This window comes from Pinus tabuliformis, chromosome 3_2, assembly GCF_031772625.1.
Source record: "Pinus tabuliformis cultivar Carrire ecotype Pingquan chromosome 3_2, CPIR1, whole genome shotgun sequence".
Taxonomy (NCBI): domain Eukaryota; kingdom Viridiplantae; phylum Streptophyta; class Pinopsida; order Pinales; family Pinaceae; genus Pinus; species Pinus tabuliformis.
In genome coordinates this window covers 514,667,262-514,689,073 of record NC_142302.1, presented here as the reverse complement: position 1 = coordinate 514,689,073, position 21,812 = coordinate 514,667,262, and the positions used below count along the sequence as shown (strand labels likewise).

Here is a 21,812-nt window from a genome sequence, read left to right as displayed (position 1 = left end):
AATCCTGCTCGGTGTAAGCTCAGAGCAAACATGACAATCATGAGGTCAGATGATCAAAACAATAAGAGAACCCCTAAATGTTCAACAGAGATGATCCTGCACCTTTAATCACCAAGCACTAAGGCTCCAAATTCCACCCTGCCCCGCACTATCTGCACGCTTTGCCGTCCCGCTACCCTTGCCATGCCCGCCGGGATCCTTGCAACCCCCGCCCCAGACACTCGCGGTAGCGAGAACAGTAGACGAGTTCAACCCGTCGGAGCTTGAGAAATTGGAGATTCTGGGGTATGGCAGCGGGGGAAAAATGTACAAGGTCCAACATAGGAGAACCCAGTTCCTCTATGCCCTCAAGATCATGCAAGGCTACCACGATATACTCACCTGTAGCCACGTCGTTCGCGAGAAGGAGATCCTGCGGAGAATGGATTCGCCATACGTGGTCAAGTGCCACGTCGTCTACAACCGGGTGGGGGAGATCCAGTTCATGCTGGAATACATGGATGAGGACTCGCTCGATAAGTGTGGGCACCGGTTGTCGGAACCGTTCCTCATGGCGGTGGCCAAGCAGGTCCTGCACGGTCTCAATTATCTCCACGCCAACAAGATCGTGCACAGAGACGTCAAGCCTTCCAATCTTTTGCTCAAAAACAGGCGCCAGGTCAAGATCACGGACTTCGGGTATCCGATGAGCATTTCAATGGCATTCTGATCCTTTAATGTGTTGAATAGATCCCACATTTTAGAGACTACTGGTTTTTGGTATTGTTTGTTTGTTTTGGTATTGTTTGTTTGTTTCAACAAGCAGCGGTACAATTTCAGACAGCCAGTTTTTAAGTTGCAATTGCGTTCATGGTGTTAATGTGCCCACATAGTGATCTACTGTTTTTCTGATTCGCTGAGTAGAAGTGGACTGCTTCAAGATCGGAGTGAGGTGCATCAATGGCTGGAGGTAAGCTTTCTTGGGCATCCAGTTTTTATGATTCTTTACAATAAGTAATTTCGCTGAGTAGAAGTGGACTGCTTCAAGATCGGAGTGAGGTGCATCAATGGCTGGAGGTAAGCTTTCTTGGGCATCCAGTTTTTATGATTCTTTACAATAAGTATTTTTTTTTTTTAATTCCGCATTAATTTCAGATTTGGCATTGCTGAAATTCGATTGTTAATTAGAATCATTGTTAAATAGCTAACATTTGGTATCAGAGCATTAATTTATCTCTGCCTTGATGTGTATAAATTTATAACTATGCTCATATTTAATTTGCAGTGCTTTAATTTAACTTTAATTTTAATTTTATTTTGTGAGGAATTATTACCGTCATTTACCGTAATACTGACGTTTATGGTAGTTTTTACAAGAAACAGTTATATGGAATTTATTTAAAATGTCATTTTGACTTACTCCTTTCATTTAAAATGTCATTTTGACTTACTCGGAAACATTATTTTTACTCTGGTTAAGTTTTGTTTATGCAATTTATGTAAAAAATAATGTCTAGTGATCCATATAATTTTAATTAATTAGAGAATAGCCACAACATCTCTAATTAAATAAAATTATATATTATGATTGGTTAGGATCACATAAAGATTATTTAGACATTAAATTGTGATTAATTATACTAAATATAATAAATTTTATCCCACAAGAATTTTTATTATATTTATGTAATTAATTAGGATAAAATTTCATAACTTACCCACAGGAGTTATGAATTAATAGTTTTATCATAAAGTTCAAAACTATGAATAATTGAATCTGCTTGAATTAAAAATTTAGCCCACAGGCAATTTTTATGTCATTAGATTCAATTTTGAGCATGATTTACATTGGTAAAACATGAAATTTTATTAAGCCTCAATTTTAACATAAGCATGTGATTTTTAATTTTGATGCAGTTGTACAACCTGCAAATTTCTCTGAAATTCGTTGTGACATTCCCGAACTTAAGGGAGATAACTATAAGGTTTGGAAGGAGAGGATTCTCCTTCATTTGGGGTGGATGGACATAGACTATGCTATTAGGAAAGATGAACCATCGGCACTCACTAATACCAGCACTGCAGCGAACATCACGCTTTATGAACGATGGGAGTGATCCAATCGTCTAAGCATGATGTTCATTAAGACTAAAATTTCAGCTGATATTCGCGGTCCCGTTGATCAGCATGAAAAGGTTCGAGACTTGTTGAAGGCCATTGATGATCAATTCGTCACTTCAGACAAGGCACTAGCAAGCACCCTAATCATGAAATTCTCATCCCTAAGGCTCACCAGTGTGAAAGGTGTGCTCGAGCACATCATGCAGATGAGGGACATTGTGGCTCAATTGAAGAAACTTGAGGTTGATATATCAGAGTCCTTCCTAGTGCACTACGTCCTGAACACCCTTCCACACTAATATGGACCTTTCAAAACCTCGTACAACACACATAAGGATAAATGGTCAATCAATGAACTCATGACCATGTGTGTTCAAGAGGAAGAGAGACTGGTGATGGAACTAGGAGAGAGTGCAATGCTAGTAACGCGTGGAAAGGGCAAATCTCAAGCCAATCGGAAAGGGAAAGGTAAAGTACCTCCCAAAGCCGATATCAAGAAGGATTCCAAGAGTTTCTTCTGTAAAAAGAAGGGACACATGAAGAAGGAATGCTTCAGAAATGGCTTGCAGACAAAGGTAATTTAATCTCATTTATTTGTTATGAATCTAATATGGTTAACATCAATATTAACACATGGTGGATTGATTCTAGATCAACAATTCACATTTCGAATTCCTTGTAGGGTTTGCAAAACCTAAGGAAGCCAGTGGGAAGTGAGCAAAGCATCTTATCAGGAAACAAGATGGGCTCACATGTGGAAGCTATAGGAACATGTTATTTAACTTTAAGTAGTGGCTTTGTTTTAGAATTAGAAAAGACCTTTTATGTTCCAAGTTTTTCTAGAAACTTGATTTGAGTTTCAAGGATTGTACCTTTTGGATATTCCTTGAACTTTTCAGAAAAATATTTCAGTCTATTTTATAAATCTGATTATGTTGAGAATGGTATTTTTTCTAATGGTCTTTACTGCACTAATTTACAAAACAATGTCACTTATGATTCAATGCATGTTCACACTGGCACTAAAAGATGTGTTATTAATGAATATTCCTCTAAATTATGGCACCAGAGACTAGTTCATATCTCCATAGAAAGAATTAAAAGATTGGTAAATGAAGGAATACTTAATACTATATTTTACTGATTTTGAGACTTGTGTGGATTGCATAAAGGGAAAGCAGACCAACAAATCAAAGAAAACTGCCAATAGGAGTTCGTACATATTAGAGATCATACATACTGATATATGTAGTCCAGACATGGACTCACATGGTCAGAGATACTTCATCTCCTTTATAGATGATTACTCACGATATATGTATCTTTACATGCTTCATAAAAAGAGTGAAGCATTAGATGCCTTTAAGATCTTTAAGGCTGAAGTAGAGAAACAATGTGGCAAACAAATTAAGATCGTGAGATCAGATAGAGGTGGAGAATATTATGGTAGATACACAGAAGATGGACAAGCACCTGGGTCATTCGCTAAATTTCTTCAAGAGCATGGGATTGTTGCCCAATACACCATGCCTAGTTCACCCGACCAGAATGGTGTAGCAAAAAGAAGAAACCGAACATTATTGGACATGGTGCGGAGTATGCTTAGCAGCTACAATCTTCCTAACTCCTTGTGGACTGAAGCACTTAAGACGACAGTGTATATATTAAACCAAGTTCCAACCAAGGTTGTTCCTAAAACGCCATTTGAATTATGGAAAGGTTGGAAACCGAATTTGTGACATATGCGCATTTGGGGATGCCCGTCTGAAGTGAGAATTTATAATCCACGACAGAAGAAGCTGAACCCAAGGACCATTAGTGGTTATTTCATTGGATATGCTGAAAGGTCTAAAGGTTACAGATTTTATTGTCCATCTCACAGCACTAGGATTGTGGAATCAAGAAATGTAAAGTGTCTTGAAAATGACTTGATCAGTGGGAGCGATCAAACCAGAAACATAGTTTCTGAGAAGGATCATTCAGAATCTCAACCTTCCACTTCAAGTGATAGATTGGTTATTGTTCATAGCACCCCTCAAGTACAAACTGGTGTTGAACAACCAATTGTTGAAGTTCCACAAGTTGCTGACGATATTCCAGTAGATCAAGGAGTTCAAGAGTTTCCAAGAACTTTTGAACAACAAGTTGAACCACATACTTCTCAGGAAGATGATGGTACAACATTAAGAAGATCTACTAGACCAAAGAGATCAGCAATTCCTAATGATTATGTTGTGTATCTACAAGAATCTGACTACAACATTGGAGTCGAAAATGATCCCGAGTCATTTTCACAAGCCATGAGTTGCAAAGAATCAGAACTATGGTACAATGCCATGAAGGAAGAGATGAATTCCATAAAGAGTAACGAAGTCTGGGATCTTGTTGAGTTGCCTAATGGTGCAAAAGCCATTGGATGTAAATGGGTCTTTAAGACAAAGAAAGACTCATTGGGCAACATTGAGAGATACAAGGCAAGACTTGTTGCTAAGGGATTCACTCAGAAAGAAGGAATCGACTACACGTAGACTTTTTCTCCTGTATCTAAGAAATATTCCTTGCGCGTTATTATGGCATTAGTAGCCCATTTTGACTTGGAGTTGCAACAAATGGATGTGAAAACGGCTTTTCTTAATGGAGATCTAGATGAGGAGGTTTACATGAAACAACCTGAAGGATTCCCCTCTAGTGATGGTGAGCAATTGGTTTGCAAGCTCAAGAAGTCATTATATGGTTTAAAACAAGCATCCCGCCAATGGCATTTGAAATGCCATAATGTAATTTCTTCTTTCGGTTTTGTAGAAAAAATTATGGATCAATTTATATACCTAAAAGTTAGTGGGAGTAAAATTTGTTTTCTTGTTTTATATGTGGATGACATTTTGCTAGCAACCAATTATAAGGGTTTGCTACATGAGGTGAAACAATTCCTCTCTAAAATTTTTGATATGAAGGATATGGGTGAGGCATCTTATGTCATTGGCATTAAGATCCATAGAGACATATTTCGAGGCATCTCGAGTCTGTCACAGGAAACCTATATTAATAAAATTTTAGAGAGATTTCGGATGAAGGATTGTTCACCAAGTGTAGCTCCCATTGTGAAGGGTGATAGGTTCAATTTGAACCAATGCCCGAAGAATGACTTTGAAAGGGAACAAATGAAGAACATTCCATATGCTTCTGTTGTCAGAAGCCTAATGTATGCTCAAGTCTGCACAAGACCTAACATTGCATTTGTTGTGGGAATGTTGGGACGATATCAGAGTGATCCAGGTTTAGACCACTGGAGAGCTGCAAAGAAAGTAATGAGGTACCTTCAAGGAACCAAAGACTACATGCTTATGTATAGATGGACGGACAACTTGGAAGTAATTTGCTACTCAGATTCTGACTTTGTTAGATGTGTTGATTCACGCAAATCAACATCAGGTTACATTTTTATGATGGCCGGTGGAGCTGTATCATGGAGGAGTGCCAAGCAGACCTTGATTTCCACTTCCACTATGGAAGCCGAGTTCGTCCCCTATTTTGAGGCTGCTTTACATGGTGTATGGCTTAAGAGTTTCATTTCTGGGCTTAGAATTATGGATTCTATCTCTAAGCCATTGAGAATATATTGTGATAATTCAGATGCTGTTTTTATGGCTAAAAACAACAAAAGTGGGAGTCAAAATAAACACATCGACATTAAGTATTTAGCTATAAGGGAACGTGTTAAAGAAAAGAAAGTGGTCATTGAGCATGTCAGCACTGAGTTGATGATTGCTGATCCTTTGACTAAGGGCATGCTAACGTTTAAGTTCAAGGATCATGTAATGAATATGGGACTTGGTTCCATTATGTAGTTTCTCATTGTATGGACAATGTTATTTTAATGAAATTCTTAATTATTGTGATGTTTTTCTCATATTTATGTGCACCTTAAGTTGATTTGAGAAAACTCATTTGTGTAGGACCAGGAATAAACATAAGGTTTATTCATTAAGAAATTGTTGCCACATAAATTATAATAAGAATAAATACATAGTAATACATGGAAGATAATACTCGTCATTAGAGGACTTATCGCCATGATTCATGTATCTATTACTTAATACAGATTATCAATGGGTTTTAAGATGAGACATTAAGTTTGGAAGTATGGACCAAGTGGGAGAATGTTAAGCTCCATTAAATTTTTACCAACTGCTGCCTACAATTATGGAAGTAAACTGCAGTCATTCCTTAATTTCTGGAAACCAACTGCAGTAATTAATTTCTTGTTGAAGCTTCTGAAGTGGTCCATTACTCCATCTGGAGTTCTCTACCTTGAACTGTGGAACACCTGACACATAGCCAACAGAAGCTTGATGGAAGCTTGGCTATATATTTATCTGTTTGGTCCCCAAGCTTGCATCTCAATCCCCTTCAGTTTTACACCATCAAGTTGAGAGAGCAGAGCCTAGAAGTACCTTCAGATTTTATTATCTGCCTGTTTTGAAAGTTCCAAATAAGACTTGGGAACGATCTGCCTGTCTTTATATAATATTTTCTTTTGGTTGCAGGCGTATTTCAAATCTTCTAAGAGGAAATACGAGTCAATGTTATTCAAAAGGCCGCATATCATTTTTGCAAAGCCTTCCCTAGTGATCTTGGGTTCTCCACTTGTCTCTTTTTCCAGCCTGTTCTCCACGAGTACAATCGGTTACCCAATTCAGCTATTTCACCCATCTTGGTCAATGCCCATTTCTAAGTTCTAACTATTCTGGGTTTTCATTTTAGAGGCCAAAGGGGTTCTTCGTTGTTTTATTTCTGCAACGCTGCCAATCCCTTCAGCTTGAAATCTGCTCAGATTGTCCTAAGCATTGTGCGCAACTGTTTTGTTTTTTGGGTATCCGATGAGCGTTTCAATGGCATTCTGATCCTTTAATGTGTTGAATAGATCCCACATTTTAGAGACTACTGGTTTTTGGTATTGTTTGTTTGTTTCAACAAGCAGCGGTACAATTTCAGACAGCCAGTTTTTAAGTTGCAATTGCGTTCATGGTGTTAATGTGCCCACATAGTAATCTACTGTTTTTTCTGATTCGCTGAGTAGAATTGGACTACTTCAAGATCGGAGTGAGGTGCATCAATGGCTGGAGGTAAGCTTTCTTGGGCATCCAGTTTTTATGATTCTTTACAATAAGTAATTTTTTTTTTTTAATTCCGCATTAATTTCAGATTTGGCATTGCTGAAATTCGATTGTTAATTAGAATATTGTTATATAGCTAACATTTTCATCTTTAAACATTGAAATATTGTTCAAACCAATGAATTCTAGTGGTTCCCATGGTTTGAATCGTTTAAAAGTATTTCTGTCGTGTGCACCAATGTGTAAATATATCTATCACTTTTATGCATTGCACAGTTTGTGAACCATTTGAGCCTGAATGAGGTTTTCCCTATCAAATTCTTACATGTCGTCCTATATGCCCATAGGACTGTTGGTATGTGCACATCCCAATCATTCCTTTACACATTGTAGACCTTTGTCAGTACATCTTCTAGAATTTTATTGAATACTTCGACCATACCATTTGTCTGAGGATGATAGGGCGTACTCTTTTGATGATAAACTTGAAATTCCTCGAGCATCGCAACAATAGTTTCATTTAGAAATTGCGTAACCCAATCACTCATTAGTATCTTAGGACACCCAAACCTTGTCAAGACATATTCAAACAGGAACTTCACGGATGTAGCAGTGCTACAGTCCTTCACTGATTATGCTTCTGCCCATCTTGTCAAATACTCCATCGCAGCAATAATGTACCATGCGCCCGTCTTTTTCCTTGGTGGTTGTATGGGACCCACAAAGTCAATCACCCATTTGTCAAACACTTGTAATGAAATATGAGGATTTAAGGGCAATTCGTCCCTTCACGATGGTTTTCCCGTCCTCTGACATGCATTGCATGCCCTACAATATGCCTTAGAATCCTTATGTATTGTCGGCCACCACTATCATGCACGTAGAATCTTCTGCGCGATTGCTATGCCTGCATAGTGTCTTCCTGCCACTCCTCCATGTGCTTTGGTAAGGATTCTAGAGAGTTAGAACTCCAAAACATATCAATGTAGAATTTCATCAATGCCCATCTTATTTAAGTGTCCCACAATCACAGAAAAGTCAGCTGTGTGCAAGGATAATTTTAGGGGCGAATGTTCGCCCTTTGGCGAAATTAAGGGGTTTTAAATTTTTAGTGGGCGAATATTTAGTATCATAGTACATTTTTACAAATCACCTCAAATAGTCCACCTTATTTTAAGGGAGAGGGTAAAAAAGGTAAATTTAGCCCTTGAAATTAGGACTTACAACCTTCCATTCGCCCATTTTCAAGAATAGGTTTTATTTAAGTGAATCCATTCACCCATTTTCAAGAATAGGTTTTATTTAAGTGAATCCTATGGGCCAAATACCATATTTGTAAAAGAGGTATGGTAAATTAATAAAAATATAAATAAACTAGAGGTATGGTAAACAAATAAAACATTTTTTTTATATTTACTCCATAAGTCACCTTATATTTACGAACACTCAAAAAATGGGTTATATTTAGGTGAAACCTATGGCCAAAATACTATGGGACAAATACCATGTACTAGATTGTTATTAATACCATGCAAAAAACCATTATTAATCCTAATATTAGAATTAATAAAAATAAAAATGGCACATGGTATTGACCCATGGTATTCACCAAAATGGCACAAGGTATTGACCCATGGTATTCACCAAAATGGCACATGGTATTGACCCATGGTATTCACCATTGAATGTAGCCTATTTAAATGGGGGAATTAAACCAGCATGTAGCCTATGCTAAGATTCACTAGGACTTTACAAAGTTTTATTATTTAGTGAAAGACTCGCCAAGATCTTACAAGATTTTATAATTGAGTAAAATATTCTAATAAAAATAAAAATGGCACATGGTATTGACCCATGGTATTCACCAAAATGGCACATGGTATTGACACATGGTATTCGCCTGGAATGTAGCCTATTTAAATGGGGGAATTAAACCAGCATGTAACCTATGCTAAGATTCACTAGGACTTTACAAAGTTTTATTATTTAGTGAAAGACTCGCCAAGATCTTACAAGATTTTATAATTGAGTAAAATATTCGCCATGCCTGGTGAGAGATTCGCCAAAAAATTATATATACATATTATATTATTGATAAAATCGCCTTCCATTTTTCCTATATACCATGGAGATTCGCCCATTTATTATATTTATAAATTTAGGGGGGGTTCTTAAAATTTTCCCTGGCTGTGTGGACCACCAACTCCTTTTTACGCTGTGTAGAGCATCCTTTCAAGTCTATTCCAGTAGTCAAAAACTGGATTATATCAGCAAAATGATCATCTACGACACGTACAACGAAGAGTTGTGCATCTGACAACCCTTCCTCCAAATTAGTAGGTTCTTCGCCTATCTCAATTTTGGATAGATGATCTGGTCCCACATTCAACTGTTTAGGCTTCACAATCACTTCAAAATCATATTCTTGAAACAAAAATAACCACCTACAGATCCTCCCCCCCAACACAGGCTTGTTGACCAGGTACTTGAGAGTGGAGTGATTTGTATACATTTTGAAATGTGCACCTAATAGGTAGTGTCGAAACTTTTGCAGTGCGTAGACCATCGCCAATCCTTCGCGCTCTGTAGTTGAATAATTCTTCTTGGACTTTGACAGTTTCCTACTCGCAAAGGCTATAGGGTGATCTATCTCGCCTTCACCTGGTTGGGTCAACACCATACCCAATGCAATATAAGAAGCATCCACATGCACATGGAACTCTTTCTTCCAATCTGGGAACACCAAAATGGGTACTGTCACCATATTTTCCTTTAACACGTCGAGACTACGCTGACACTCTTCATCCCAACATAAATTCACATCCTTCTTTAATATTTATCCATTGGCGCAATTATTTGTGCATAAGCCTTGATAATCTTTCTATAATAGCCGATGTGGCCCAATGTTGCGCATAGCTGCTTTACATTGTTTGGAGCTTCTAAATTGATAATCACTACAAACTTTGCAAGGTCTACCATTAGTCATTGCTTACACACCACATGGCCTAGCAATATCCCATAAGGCACATAAAATATACATTTCTTCAAGTTTAGAGCAATTTGGTATTTGCGACAAGTATCCAACATAAGGCGCAAACTTGCAACGTGGCACTTTACCAATCCAAACACAGTCCAGTCATCAAAATACACTTCTAAGAATTTATGGATGAATTCTTTGAACGCTGCAATTACAACCCTTGAAAAGATCATTGGAGAATTTTTCAGTCTGAATGGCATCACTATGTATTGGAAGCATCCCCACTCCATCGTGAAGGTCGTCTTGCTGTGATCCTCCAACGCGATCTTAATATGATGGTACCCTAAGAACCCATCAGTGAACGAGTAAGATTCATGTCCTCCAACATCATCCAAAACTTAATCTGTAAATGGTGTTGGAAATGGGTCATGAACGCATGCATCATTAAGCTTTCTCATATCTACGCATATCATTATTTCAACTTGCTGCTTCTTCTCTTGAACAACCATAGGGCTCATCCAATCAGATTCTTCCACTCACTCAATAATTTCAGCTTCCAACATTTTGTCTAGCTCTTTACGCACATTTTCCTTATACTTCGGATTTATACGGTAAGGTATCTATTTCACGAGCTTCGCGTCAAGCTTTAAGGTGATCTTCATTACTCCTATATCCCCTACTCTTCCCTTCAGGTCTGAGAACTTGGTAGGAAACAAGTCTTGGTATTCGCGTAGCAGCTCCACAACTTTATCAATTGTATCTTCATCCCAATAATAGCCTATCTTTGCAAACTTAGGCTACGTGTCGGACCCAATGTTTACTTGCCTAGTCTTCAAATGTTCTGATATTTTAGGGTTCACTGCATTAGGACCTTTAACCTCACGTTGTCCTTCCATCTCCGGAATGTTGATTTTTCATGGATCTTCTTCTTCTTCTTCTACAGTCACATTGTAGCACTCTAGCACATAGTGCAGCTAAGTACTGCAGTCCAGTTGAACCCATTCTACCGGCTCTTAAGGCGTTCTAAAGATAGTGGCCTTAATTTCTTGGAGTGCTTCATCAATGCACTCAAACCCATCCTCAAAGATGAAAGTTAATAAGAAAATTTCCCTCAATATATCCCATTCGGCTGTCCTATGGTGTAGCTCTGTTTCCATGTACCAATTCATTGGAATGATATCTAAGGTGTGATAGAAGATGTGCACCCATTCTTGTTGTGGCTCTTCGCCCCATTCTTTAGCCCACCGCGCCAAGTGTTCACGCAGATCATCCTTTCCACTGTATTTTTCAATCATACAGGTATTAGCGTATCAAAACCTTAGCTTCATCATTCACTTGTACTCCTTCGAGTCAACAAAGCTATCCTTATGTGTACCCCACCAACAGGCAGGCATAGCATGCAGTGCCAACTCAAGCACCTAGAAATGATTCCCATCAGGCACCTCTCTTTCAAACTCATCCAAAAATAATTTAACATCTTTTAAGCCATTATAATGCGGGAGATTCCCTACCTCTGTAGATATGCATCGCAATGATTTTGTCAACATATTGCAACGTGGCGTAGAGACTTCATGCAACCTATTCTACTAGTGTTTGAGCTCTTCATCTGAGTTTGATGTACAAGAGTTGTCTCTATCCCACGTGATCCTCCTATCTGTAGTGGGGTTGATCCAATATTCATCATACATATTTATCTTGTATATTTGATCCAAGTCATCGTGCTCTGCATAGTTGTAGACTGGTTTTGTGTAGCGTTCGCCCTCAGTAGGTTCCAGTGGCACAATAACCCTGAGAACCTTCTTCTCAAATTCCATCCTTCACTTCTTTAGGTTAATTAGTGCATCCATGTCAAAGGCCCAATCAATTCCTAGTAGCGTCGGGTAAAAATCATTGTCATCCACTATTTCAATTACTTCAAAATCGATCATAGCACTTGCTCCTTCAATGTCTACTGTTACCCCATACAAGTGCTCCATAGGAATGATCTTCTGTTGATTGGCCATGCGTAGCTATATAGGAGACCATTGTAGCTCATGTCTCCCCATCCTCTCCCATTTTTGTTTAGGTAGTATGTTTGCATCAGAACCCAAATCCAGGATGACTTGATCCATTTCATATTCTCCAATCTGCGTAGTCAGCCTCATCTCGCACCCTGTTTGCTTCTTATGTTTACCCATTTTCCTCATAGTGCATTGTTATGAAGGAACCTTAATTTTTCCCGTACAATTTTTGATTACTTATCCTTCAAAAAATTCATAAAAGTTTTCAGAAAAGTGGCTAATAGCGAGGGATCCACGTACTACACCTCATTGTTTCCAGCTGATTTTTCTTGACTCCCTGATGTAGAAGCTTCAACAAAATTATTCTTGGCCTCCATAAAAATTTCTTTAACTTGGTTGAGTTCAAACTCGACTTCCTTTTCAGTGGCCTTGACACCCATCCTTCAGTCTTTGGTTGCTTTCCTTTATCTTCTCCTGTGGTCATACCACTGCACATTACAATATTAATACTGTGATATTCTTCCTGAGGTTCTTCCCTTATCATTTGTATGTTTTGCATAGGTTTTTGTGTCTCTTTCTCCTGCATCTTAGCTATCAGTATTGGGTAGCCTTCTATCACATGATCAAACTGTCTGGAATATTGACAATATGGATGTGTTGGGTTCTGATAGTCGCACGCAAAATGTTTAGCTTCACCACATTTATAAAAAATAACTTGTTCGCAACCTCTGCCAGCCACTCCTCCTCTTCCTCTCCCACAGCCTTGAAATCCTCCATGCGCTGCACTCGCACCCTGATCCTGAAGCCGATTTTCTTCTTGAATTTGATATGTAGGAGTCCTCTCCATCATCAATTCATAGCTCTAGCAATTCCGCCCATCATGTCCAATCGATTTATAGAAAGTACAAAACAATTGTTGTGGTGTCTAAATAATTTTTTGCAAGAGGTGACAATTATCAGTCGTGTGCTTCCCAGCTATCTAGCAGATAGCACACCATAATGGTACTCTTGCGCTTGGTCCCGCAGTGTTATCAGGATTCAAAGGCACAGGACCTCCTCCAATCAAGTAATTATGATAAACAGGGTAGTGATCCTTATCATGTCCCTTGTCTTTGAATTTTATACACCAGACTTCAGCACGCACCTCTGGGTGAGCTTCCTTCCCTATCTTCAAGCTCTGCAACTCCATGTATAGACTTGTCAGCTACATCTAAATCTATTGTATTCCAACGTTTGTATGTTGTACTAGTGAGGCTTCCAACCTCATCACGATCTCCACAAACTTTGTATGCGTTCCTACCTTCTGCTATGATAATGGTAATCTTAGATGAGGCAACAATGAAGCAATGTACCAGTCTCTGTGTTGATCATCTATGATGTTCATATTAGCCTGTCGGATCAAGCATTTTAGCCTCTAATCTAAATCCCACAAGGACTCATTTACCTTTTGTTGTATCTCCTCAAAATTTTTTATAGACTGCGCCTGAGACTTAGGCTTCTTAAACTCATTGTTCAATGCTTGCTGAGTCTCTGTCAACGTCGCGTTAGGTTTATCTTAACAAAATTTAATATACCAAGTCAACGCCCTATCCTGCAGTGCTGTGACCAGCTGCGCTTTCTTTATATTATCATCAGTAATCTGTTGCGATGTCCACAAAACATTTGCAACAAACCAAAATTGTTCGGTGTCTTTGCTTCCTACCCCTTTAACGGTCGGCATCTTCATTTCGTTTTCCACGTTAAATGATTGATGCAAAGGTGGAGGTGGAGGTGAAGGTGTAGGTGTATGCGGTGGAGGTGTAGGTGGAGTGGATGGGTGAGGTATCCTTGGGATACCCTAACTTACTATCTACAATGCGCTTCACGGTGTACTTAGAACAGTTCCTTCATCGTCGCTAGAAGAGGATCCTAACAATGGACTGTATTCAGAGCCTTATTCTCTGTTCCTTTTGAAGGGTTTTCCGCTTCGCGTAGTCCCAAACATCAAGGTAATGGCATAACCCATTTTTCACACAACAACATCTTAATCCAAGTTTTCAGAGATTTTAAATACTTACCTCGCGGTCTGTTATAGACATTTTTGTGCCTTACAGCATGAAGCATGAAATGTCGATAATCTGAGGGATCCAAAGTCCCTAAACATGTTGTTCCTACCCCTAGAGGATCAAGGTCAGCAAACCACAACACTGAAAATCAGTTCTCCACCTGAAAACACTCAAAAACGAGCTATTTCTGGATCATGTCAGCTGCTCCACTGAGCATCTGCGCTGAATGTCAACTGCTCCACTCTGTACCTGCGCTGAATGTCAAAAGCAATGAAGGCTACCTGCGCTGGGTGAGATTGCCCAAGTGGCACAGTCATTCTGCAAGGTGTCAAATGCCTAGGAAGCTTCCAAAATGACACTTGGATCAGGGAATTCGCCTTGTAATGAGTAAGATGATCTAGATCTCCAAGTGGAAGCAAGAAACTCCAAGTGGACTCAAGAACTGAAGTATAACTGAAGTGGGAGAGGACACTAGTCAGCTTCATGCCAGCCTCAAGCTGACTCATCCTTTCTCCAAAACTCCTATATATAGAGCTCTCTCATGAGGTCTAAGGGGGCTGGAATCTTGTGAATGTAAGGAAGTGATGTTGGTTTGTGCATAGAACTATTGGGTGATTACTTTGAAGGAGGTGAAGAGGAGATTTCTTTCTGCTAGGAGCTGTTGCTGGATTGGGCCTATTATGGTTGTAACACTCTCAGAACTTTACTTCTTCTATTAATAAAGTATTTGAGGTTCTTCTATATGCATGTGTCTCTATGGTGAATTTATGCTTGTATATTTGATTTATTCTAATCCTTGAATCAGTTATGGATGTATGCTTCTTGTAGTTTCCTTTCTTTGTGCTTTTACAGGATCTTTGTGTAGCTGGGCCGGTGAAAGAGCAAGGAGCTAGGAGCAAGCAGCAAGAGGGAAGATTGGATCAACCTTTAGCGGAAGATAACGGTTAGTGGATCCCTTTTCTCTTCTCTCTCTCATCTCATAAAGAAGTAATCTTGAATAGCTTTGCATTCAGTTGTTGCTGAGGTACTATCACCCTTAGAGTGGGATAGGGTCATTCCGTATTGGATACTTTTCCCAACAACAAATTGGCGACTCCACTGGGGATCGTATATTGTTGGTTGTTTGTGTTTTTGCTATTCATTTCATAAACAAAGGGAGTACTGAATCGAACTGTGTTTGAATCATTCAAATACAAAGTAGAGGGCAGCTACTCTAGCTCAGTTTCTGGGCAAGTTTATGATTTGAAGAGTTGATCCACAAGGACTCTAATAAGCTCTTAGTGATAGCTTTTCATCCTCCTTGTCATCCCTTAGTGTGTCCTTGACTGATAGCTTCTGATTTGAGCAAAAACTGTGAATTTTTGAGCAATCTGTGACCCGGAAACCACCAGAAACGAAAGTTTCGTTCTTCAGTGCAGGCTGTACAAAGGCTGTTTGCATTTCAGCGCAGTTCCCGAAGGGGCTACCTGCGCTGAAGTTAAAACAGGCAGTGTTCCACTTGCGCTGGACCAGTCCTGCCTTGTGCTGCTGGGGTTTCCTGCTGTTTCTTGCCCTGTTTTCACTCTTGTTTTTGCTGTTTGTTACCAGTCAGTGGGCCTATCTGAAACCAACTTTCCTTGTCACTATTCCGCCTCGGTTGTATAAAGAAACTGTGTTTGTTCTTTGTGTATTTCTTGTACATTTACAGTTTCCCATAACGAAAGTGAACTAGTCTTGCTGTGACCTCTTAGATCTAGACCTGTTATAAAGTGTCGTATTGATCTTAAGAGTTAGTTTGTTTGCTGTTCATAGCTGATTGGGTTTTTGCTTTCGTCATTTGGTTTGAGTTTATATATTTCTAGTGTCGAAACAAGTAAATCTTAAGGTGTCTTTTGATTTCGGACAAGCTTGTTTGCTTTCACTTGAAATTGAATTCAAAATTATACAACAGCTTTCTTTTTGCATTACACCAACATTAAGAAAGAGAAAAGAAATACTTGCATTGTGCATATGCATTATGACAGTCTGCATGTTGATTTAGGGAAAAATGCATTAGTGTGTGCTCTATGATCTGTGTGAAAAGGTGTTATCTTTCTTTTCCCCCAGTAGTTAAGGTTTTCAAAGTTGAAAGATTGAAAAGCTTGCTTATCATCTTAGACTGCATTTAGGAGTGTTATCATACATCTCGTGGTGATCCATAAAGGCAAACTGCTAAACAAGATCAACCTTAAAATAAATTGAATTTACATAGCAATGCATTGAAACATAATGCAAACACATAGAGGTCTAAGCTAGAGACGTGTTCCGGCGTCGTTAAACGTGATATCTTAGCGTTGAGTGGTTGGGTGATTCCTCCACGGTGAAGCGATAAGTATCAATACGGACTTGTGCTCCCACGTACCGTCGCGTATATATTGGGGGACCCCTATAGGAATAAAGCCTTTATCCAATAGGAAACTGTGTCGGCCGCCCTACTGATCGCAATGCAGTGAACACAGCATTCACGAAGATCGACCACTCGTACCGTAAAACGTATTCTGTGGTTTTGCGAAAAGTTTGGCACACCCTCTGCCTAGAACTCCAGAGCAGTTTCTTTTGGCCTTTTTCAAACTCTATAACTGAAAAAGTCCATCCGAGCATTTGTCACTTCGGGCTCGTTAAAACATCGAAGGAGACTAGAGTCATCTTTAGCTTTTTCTCGACTCTTAAGAAGTGAAAAAGCAAGTTGTGTCTAAGCGTTGTTATAAAATTTATTTTAAACGGAACATAATCACCTCCTATTCCCTCGTTGATCTTAAGTTGAGGACATGGAACGCCCCAACCAAGGAACTCTACATGATGGAAATCCTAGTCCATTCTCCTCTTGGGGAGAAGTTGGTGCGCCCCACATGGCCACATTGTCGCTTCCAGGACTGACAATTGGCCTGCCTATTTGGCTTTTCTCAACTAATGTAGTTCAGACCACCATGGTTCCTGAACAGTCGAGTCAACAGTTAGATCAGTCTAGAGCTGCCCACCAGCCTTCCACTTCTTATAACTCTTCCTCCAATCCTTCATCTTTGTAGGGTAGAGCCGGCAAAAGCCAAGCTCCCATGGAGAAGAAGGAGAAGAAGAAGAAGGAGCCTAAGGTGACTGGGGGCAAGCAAAAGACATCTGACAAAAATCCACACACAGCACAGACCAGGCCTAAATCGCCATGTGTCATATGTAGAGGAGACCACTTCCATAGAGATTGTCCCAGTATTCCCCGGATACTAAGGGACTGGTCCCCTTGGTTGCACAATTTGGGAGCATCAACCTCTGATAGCCAGGTTGAGTGCTTACCGTCAACCAGCGAAAGTGAAGGTTCAAGACAAAGAGGGGGAGCAAGATCCCCTTGCAGACTGTGTGAAGGCGATCATGCCATCCATCGTTGTCCCTTCTTAGACGAAGCGAAGAGAGTTTTGGAAGATCGCCCGGTTTCACCGTTGGGGCTTCCTCCTGGATACAAAAAACTCGTGCCAAGTCCTTCGTTGGTTGAAAATACAGCTGGCCCGCTCAAGTGGTCAGCTGAAGCGTCAGTCATTGAAAATGAACCTACTGAATCCAGACCAGACGAAAGTCTAAAGGTCGATACGGCAGTTGACCCGGTTCCTCCTTCAGAGGTTTCATCCTCAAATGACACCGTCACTGAAGATTCATCTTCAAATGACACCCTCACTGAAGAGAATAAGGATGACACCATCCAGATTCTTTTCGTCAACACCGACTCTGATGAGCATCAGGGCAATGCGCCCATTCCTTTATCGCAGGAAGGAACATCATCAGGATCGTATCCAGCCGTGTATTCGGTCCCACCACCAAGCAACCTGGTTGTGTCTTTTGATTGGAACCAACTAGGCAGACCCCGGTTACCAGCCAGTATACCATTCAGAATCATAGTCCAAATCTACAGAATGGTAATGGCTGGAACTATCATTGATGAAGGGGCATCTGTGAGTATCCTTTCCTCTATTGCTTGGAAAGCACTGGGTTCCCCAGAGCTTTTACCTGAGATAAGAAATCTCTCGGGTTTTGATAAAGGAACCAGTCGACCGTTAGGGATCCTCCCCAATGTACCTGTTACATTGAAAGGGAAGACCGTTCAAATGAACGTGATGGTCGTTCAAGGACCCTTGGATTATAACCTACTCCTTGGACGAGACTATATATATTGCATGGGAGCTATAGTCTCCTCACTCTTTAGAGTAATGTGTTTTCCACACGAAGGAAGAATGGTCAAGCTCGTAGACCAACTTTCATTTCCGGGATCACGCATCGCAAATAGTCAAATACCAACCCTGAATGGTCTATTCACCCAAGAAATGTCTCCACCCCCAGTCCTCCTTCCCTATGAATGCGAGTGATTCGGAAAGATGGGACTGGAACCCAGGGGGCATGCATCCTGGTCTGCTTCGGGCAGAGGAAACCCTGGGTATAAGGTAGAATTTCCGCGAAAGAATATGACTAGTCCGTACCCCGTCCGAAAAAAGGAAGAGAGGGTTGTTCTAGAATAAGATTCTTTTGTCAAAGTTATGTGTTTGATGATTTCTAGTCATTCACCTTTGTCTAAATAGGTAGGCAATACCAAAGAAAGAGATTCCTTTGCGGCAGCAAATTGTAACCATCTTTGGGTAAAAAGGCAAGCCTCACCCATTAAAACAAATGTTTTGAAGGATAAGTAGGGGCAGCCTCCAAAGAAAGAGATTCCTTTGCTGCAACAAATTGTAACCATCTTTGAGTAACCTAATGATAGACATCGCCGAAGAAAGAGTTTCATTTGCGGCAACAAATAAAACCATTTTTTGGATAACCTGAAAGAGGCAAGCCTCACCCATCAAAACAAATGTTTTGAAGGATAAGTAGGGGCAGCCTTGAAATTGTACTTTATACCTGGGGACATGCGAACCTTTTGAAGTGCAAGCAAAGAGCGGTTATTTATCTGTTTTTTGGATTAGTCGTTTCCGAACTTGCATAAAGAAAGGATGTGGGGCAAAGGTCAAAATTTGCCAAATGAGGAGCATAGCTTCGTGAGATAAAGCTCCATAAAAAATAGCTATCTCACAGGAGACATTTCTTATCTTATGACTGGTATATTCGAGCAGTTTTATCGCGGAATTTATGCTCGTTAAAAAATAGAAAAGCGAGATCCGAGCAGTTTTAGCGTCATAGTTCATGCTCGTTAAAAAATAAACATAAGCTTTTGAGCAGTGTTTTGGCGCGTTCAAGCTCTTTAAAAAATGAACCCAGTACCGGTAAATAACCATTGTGATCGTAAATTAGCCATAAAAGCCTTGGTCATGTTTGCACGCGCCACCTCCATTTCATTTAGCCAATCGTTCACCTCCATATGATTGTTTACCCATTCTGAGGAATAGCTGCGAAGAGTGATTTCACTTAGCCATCCTTGTGACACTGCCGTGATTGGAAAATTCCAACCTGTACCTGGAATCCGCTGCTATCCCTGTTTATCACCCGTTCCTCAAAAGACGAGTCTTCTTTGAGCTCTTTTCTCCTGACTCGTAAAATATGAAAAGTTTGCCGAGTTTTGGTCTTCCAGCTCGTTAAAGTGACCGGAAGAGCTATCCCTCCTCTAGATTTTAATCTTTTTGGACCTGAGGGATTATTGCACAAAAAGGTCGAGCGCTTGTTTTATTCGGCTCGTTAAAGTTATCGAAAACTCATCCCTTCTGTATTGTTTTATACTTTTTCGAACTTAAGGGATTAGATGATGAAAAAGGAATTTTGGAGTTAACTTTCTGTACCTTTTCAGACTCTCTAAAAATGAAAAGGACCGAGTTTTCCTTGTCGTTAGACTCGTTAAAATGATTAAATAGCGACAAACTTGTCTTTAGACGAGAACAAGTTTCCCTATCGCTAAGCTCGTTAAAACATAGCGATGGGCTTGCCCGAAGGGCAGGTTATAGAACAAGCATATGTTATCCTCCTCAAGCTTGACAAAAATAAAGAGGTACTGGTCAGAAATGACTAGGGAAAAATTGGGAGAACCTCAAAGCTTTAATGGTAGCAAGTTGCTCTTGAACATGACACTTTGTCCTCCGTATCACATCGGGTTGGGTTGTTTCATTTACCGGTCTCATCACCATGGTCCTCGCCAAACCATCCACATTTGGGGTAATGCTACCGATCCATCACATCAGTGTTGTTATATGTTCAAGAGATGTTGTTCAGAAAGAGTCAACCGTGTCCCGTCCACTGCCATACATTATCCTTAATCCACCCATGATCGCCACCCTGAATCATATTTCACGGATTGTTTTCGCCTCCACTAAAATCATTAGCTCCGTTCCGTGTCATTGATGTGGGATTCATTAAGGCCCTCCTTTGACGGATCGCTTCTTGTCGACTTCAGCTCATTATCCAAGAAGTTGATCTAGGAACAAACCCCCCCCAGTACTTTGAAGCTTGCATGCCTCAATGGCAAGTTTCTCACTTCCGGCGACAGGTATACATCAATGACCTTCGACCAGAAGATTTTGCGTGGTGTTCGACGCCAAGTCCTTTATTCACACCACGTGAATTGTACTGCAGTACCTTGAGGGTCATTGTCATTATTGGTGATTCCTCTCGCGCTTGTTAACGGTTTACATTATTGACCGGTAATCAAGCGATGTCTTTCCATGTTCGACTTCAGCGCAATTCTCACATGGATCGACTTGTACTTAGAGTGAAGATCGAATGAGTTTGAAGACCCCAGATCTAGTTTCATCCATCTGGGCTGCGATATATATATTCAGGATATAAAGACATTTGTTATGTACATCATTGCAACAGATGATCATCCTATTCAAAGGATGATAATTTCAGCAGAGAATTATCAGTCTACCATCAGACGATCGTCTGTTCTATGTACCAAAATGAATTTATAAAGCTGAGCATGGGAATGCCCGCCTCAGCTAGATCATGAAAGCAGAATGAAAAAATAATGTATTGTATTTTATTTTATTACAGGGCACCTCTCAGCGATTGAATGAACTTCGGATCCTCCTGATAAAGCATTTCACCCGATAAACGACCTCATACTTTAGGGGGCAACTGTTATAGACATTTTTGTGCCTTACAGCATGAAGCATGAAATGTCGATAATCTGAGGGATCCAAAGTCCCTAAACATGTTGTTCCTACCCCTAGAGGAACAAGGTCAACAAACCACAGCACTGAAAATCAGTTCTCCACCTGAAAACACTCAAAAATAAGCTATTTCTGGATCATGTCAGCTGCTCCACTGAGCATTTGCGTTGAATGTCAACTGCTCCACTCTGTACCTGCGCTGAATGTCAAAAGCAATGAAGGCTACCTGCGCTGGGCGAGATTGGCCAAGTGGCACAGTCATTCTGCAAGGTGTCAAATGCCCAGGAAGCTTCCAAAATGACACTTGGATCAGGGAATTCGCCTTGTGATGAGTAAGAGGATCTAGATCTCCAAGTGGAAGCAAGAAACTCCAAGTGGACTCAAGAACTGAAGTATAACTGAAGTGGGAGAGGACACTAGTCAGCTTCATGCCAGCCTCAAGCTGACTCATCCTTTCTCCAAAACTCCTATATATAGAGCTCTCT

General features: G+C 40.1%; 1 pseudogene; it reads left to right on the top strand.

Annotated features, from left to right (window-relative positions):
• The window catches only part of LOC149181584 (mitogen-activated protein kinase kinase 9 pseudogene), a 172,213-nt pseudogene that overhangs the window by 28,709 nt on the left and 121,692 nt on the right, over positions 1-21,812 (top strand).